Here is a 4,962-nt window from a genome sequence, read left to right as displayed (position 1 = left end):
GAACTTCCCCAATCTAGTTACACAGGCCAACATTCAAATTCAGAAATGCAGAGGTGGCGAGTAAGTTACTCCATGAGAAGATCATCCCCAAGACACGTAATCATCAGATTCTCCAAGATTGATATGAAAGAAAAAATGTTAAGGGCAGCAAGAGACAAAGGCCAGGTCACCTACAAAGGGAAACCAATTAGACTAACAGTGGACCTCTCAGTGGAAACTCTACAAGCCTGAAGAGATTGAGGGCCAATATTCAACATTCTTAAAGAAAAGAATTTCCAACCCAAATTTCATATCCGGCCAAACTAAGCTTCATAAGCAAAGGAGAAATAAGATTATTTTCAGACAAACAAATGCCATGGGAATTCATTACCACTAGACTTGCATCACAAGAACTCCTAAAAGAAGCACTAAACATGGAAAGGAAAGACAGTTACCAGCCACTACAAAAACACACTGAAATACACAGACTAGTGACACAATAAAGTAACCACATAAGCAAGTCTGCAAAGTAACCAGCTAACATCATGATGACAGGATCAAATCCATACATATCAAAACTAACTTTAATGTAAATAAGCTAAATGCCCCATTTAAAAGACACAGAGTGGCAAGCTGGATAAAGAACCAAGACCTATCAGTACGCTGTCTCCAATACACTCATGTCACATGCAATGACACACATAGGCTCAAAATAAAGGGATGAAGGAAAATTTACCAAGCAAATAGAAAGCAGAAAAAAGTCAGAGTTGTAATCTTAGTTTCTGACAAAACAGACTTTAAACCAATAAAGATGAAAAAAGATTTTTAAAAAGGGGCATTATGTATGGGTAAAGGGTTTAATTCAACAAGATCTAACTATCCTAAATATATATGCACCCAATACAGGAGCACACAGATTTATAAGCGAGTTCTTAGAGACCTCCAAAGAGACTTAGAATCTCACACAATAATAATGGAAGACTTGAATTCCCCACTGACAATATTAGATGGATCATCAAGACAGAAAATTAACAAAGGTATTCAGGACCTGAACTCAGTCCTGGATCAAATGGACCTGATAGACATCTACAAAACTCTCCACCCCAAAACAACAGAATATACATTTTTCTCATTGCCACATGGCACTTACTCTAAAATCGATCACACGATTGGAAGTAAAACACTCCTCAGCAAATGCAAAAGAACTGAAATCGTAATAGTCTCTTGGACCATGGTGCAATCAAATTCAAAATCAAGAATAAGAAATTCACTCAACCATACAATTAAAGAGAAATTGAATAACCTGTTCTTGAATGACTTTTGGGTAAATAATGAAATTAAGGCAGAGATCAAGAAGTTCTTTGCAACTAATAAGAACAAAGATACAATGTACCAGAATCTCTGGGAAATGGCTAAGGCAGTGTTAAGAGGGAAATTTATAGCTGTAAATGCCCACATCAAAAAGTTAGAAAGATCTCAAGTTAACAACCGAAAATCACAACTAAGAGAACTTGAGAACAAAGAGCAAACACATCCCTAACCTAGCAGAGGACAAGAAATAACAACAACCAAAAAACATTAACAAAGGTATTGTCTCCTGAATGAGACAGAAACACACAAAAGCATTCAAAAGATCAATGAAGTCAGGATCTTTTCTAAAAAAAATTTCTAAAAAATTTCTAAAAATTTCTAAAAAAAATTACAAAAATATATAGACCACTAGCTAGACTAATAAAGAAGAAAAGGAAGAAAATTCAAATAAACGCAATCAGAAACAATAAAAACATTACCACTAACCCCACAGAAATATAAGCAACTACCAGAAAATGTTATGAATACTTCTATGCATGTAAACGAGAAAATCTAGAAGAAATGGATCAATTCCTGGACATATATACTGCCTCCAAGACTGAACCAAGAAGAAATTCAATCCCTGAAGAAATAACGAATTCTGAACTTAAGGCAGTAAAAAACAGCCTACAAACCACAAAAAAGCCCAGGACCAGATGATTGACAGGTGAATAGGCTCAGCCCAAAAGCTTCTTAACCTGATAAACAACATCAACAAAGTCTCAGGATACAAAATCAATGTGCAAAAATTACTAGTATTTCTACACACCAACAACAGATAAGCCAAGAGCCAAATCAGGAATGAACTCCCATTCACAACTGCCACAAAAAGAATAAAATACCTAGGAATACAGCTAACTTAGGAGGTAAAAGATCTCTGCAAGGAGAACTACAGACCACCATTCAAAGAAATCAGAGATGATGCAAACAAATGAAAAAATTGTCCATGCTTATGGACAGGAAAAATCAGTATAGTGAAAATGGCCATACTTCCCAATGTAAAGTACAGATTCAATGCTATTCCTATCAAACTACCATTGACATTCTTCACAGAAGTGGAAAAACATATTTTTAAATGCACATGGGACCAGAAAAGATCCCAAATAGTCAAGGCAATCCTAGGCAAAAGGAACAAAACTGGAGGTATCCAGTACCTGATTTCAACTATACTTCAGGACTATACTTCAGGACTACTATAACCAAAACAGCATGGTACTGGTAGAAAAACAGACACATAGACCAATGGAACAGAATAGAGAATCCAGAAATAAGACCACACACCTACAACTGTGATCTTGGACAAACCTGACAAAAACAAGCAATGGGGATATGATTCCCTATTTATAAATGGTGCTGGGATAACTGGCTAGCCATATACAGAAGATTTAAACTGAACCCCTTCCGTACAACATATACAAAAATCACCTCAACATGGGTTAAAGACGTAAATGTAAAACCCAAAACTATAAAAACCCTGGAAGACAACGTAGGCAATACCATTCAGGACATAGGCATGGGCAACGATTTTATGACAAAGATGACAAAAGCAAGTGTAACAAAAACAAAAATTGACAAATGGGATCTAATTCAACCAAAGAGCTTCTGCACAGCAAAAGAAATTATCAACAGAGTAAATAGACAACTTACAGAATGAGGAAAACTTTTTGAGAGCTATGCATCAGACAAAGGTCTAATATCTAGCATCTATAAGGAACTCAAACAAATTTACAAGAAAACACAAAACAACCCCTTTAAAAGGTGGGCAAAGCATATAAACAGATGCTTCTCAAAAGAAGACATACATGCAGCCAACAAGCATATGAAAAAAAGCTCAACATCACTGATCATTAGAGAAATGCGAACCAAAACCACAATGAGATAACATCTCACACCATGCAGAATGGCGATTATTAAAAAGTCAAAAAATTCAAGATGCTGGCAAGGTTTTGGAGAAAAAGGAACATTTATACACTATTGGTGAGAGTGCAAATTAGGTCAGCCATTGTGGAAGACTGTGTGGTGATTTCTCAAAGACCTAAAGACAGAAATACCATTATACCCCAAGGAATACAAATCATTCTATTATGAAGACATATGCACACATATGCTCATTGCAGCAACATTCACAATAGCAAAGACGTGGACTCAACTTAAATGCCTATCAGTGATAGACCGAATAAAGACAATGTGCTACACGTATACCATGGAATACTAAGCAGCAGAAAAAGGAAAGAGATCATTTCCTTTGCAGGGACATGAATGGAGCTGAAAGTCATTATCCTTAGCAAACTAATGCAGGGACAGAGAAGCAAATACTGCATGTTCTTACTTATAAGTGGGAGCTAGAGACAGACAGGAGAACAACCCATGCTGGGGCCTTTCAGAAGGTGGAGGGTGGAAGGAGGGAGAGGATCAGGAAAAATAATTAGTGGGTATTAGGCTTAAAAACTGGGTGATTAATCTGTGCAACAAACTCCTACAACACAAGTTTACCTATATAACAGCCTGTACCTGTACCCCTGAACTGTAAAGAAAAGTTACAAAAGGAAGTGAACTGCGGATTCTGCCCGTTGCTGAGCAGGTCTATTTCAATTATGCAAACCAGTGCTGAGGAAATAATCACAGGGTGGTCAGGGGCCCACTGGACCCGCTGTGAGAACGGTTCACGGATGTTAGGACTTCAGGTTTTCTATTCTTCCTAATTTAGTCTTGCTAGGTTGTATGTTTCCAGGAACTTATCCACATAGTCCAGGTTTTCGAATTTGTCAGTACAGAATTATTCATAATAGTCTCGGATAATCTTTCGTATTTTTGCGGTATCAGTTGTAATATTTCTCTTTTTTTTTTCTGATTTTGTCTGAGTCTTCTCTCTTTTTTTCTTGGTTTGTCTAGCTAGTGGTTTATCACTTTTGTTTATCTTTTTGTAGAACGATCTTTTCACTTTGTTGATCATTTACATGGTTTTTAGAAGTCTTTATTTACTTCTGTTCTGATTTTTATTATTTTTTCTGCTAATTTTGGATGTGGTTTGTTGTTGATTTTCCGTTCCTTGAGGTTCATTGTTATATTGTTAATTTGTAGTGTTTTTACTTTTCTAAGGTAGGTATTTATTGCTATAAACGTCCCTTTTAGCCCTGTTTAACTGTATCCCACAGGTTTTGGTATGTTGTGTTTCCATTTTCATTTGCTTCAAGAAACTTTCTGATTTCCATTTTAATTTCTCTATTGACTCAATGGTTATTCAGGAGCATGTCGTTTAATTTCCACATATTTGTCTAGTTGCCAAAGTTTCTCTTGGTGTATATTTCTAGTTTTATTCCATTGTGACTGGAGAAGATATTTGATATGGGTTCAACTTTTGAAAATTTGTTGAGTCTTTTTTGTGGCTTAACATAGGCTCTCTCCCGGAAAATGTTCCATATGTTTATGGAAAGAGTGTAGTATATTCTGTAGTGTTAGATAGAATGCTCTGTAAATGTCTGTTAGCTTTATTAGGTCTAAAGTTTAAATCCAATGTCTCTTCTTGATTTCTGTGTAGATGATCTGTCTAATGCTGAGGGTTGGATGTTGAAGTCTCCACTATTATTATACTGGAGTCTATCTCTCTTATTAGATGTAGTAATTTTACAGGCT

This window comes from Piliocolobus tephrosceles, chromosome 5 (genome assembly GCF_002776525.5).
Source record: "Piliocolobus tephrosceles isolate RC106 chromosome 5, ASM277652v3, whole genome shotgun sequence".
Lineage (NCBI taxonomy): Eukaryota > Metazoa > Chordata > Mammalia > Primates > Cercopithecidae > Piliocolobus > Piliocolobus tephrosceles.
The sequence above is the reverse complement of the archived record's forward strand: the minus strand, read 5'-3'. Positions refer to the sequence as shown.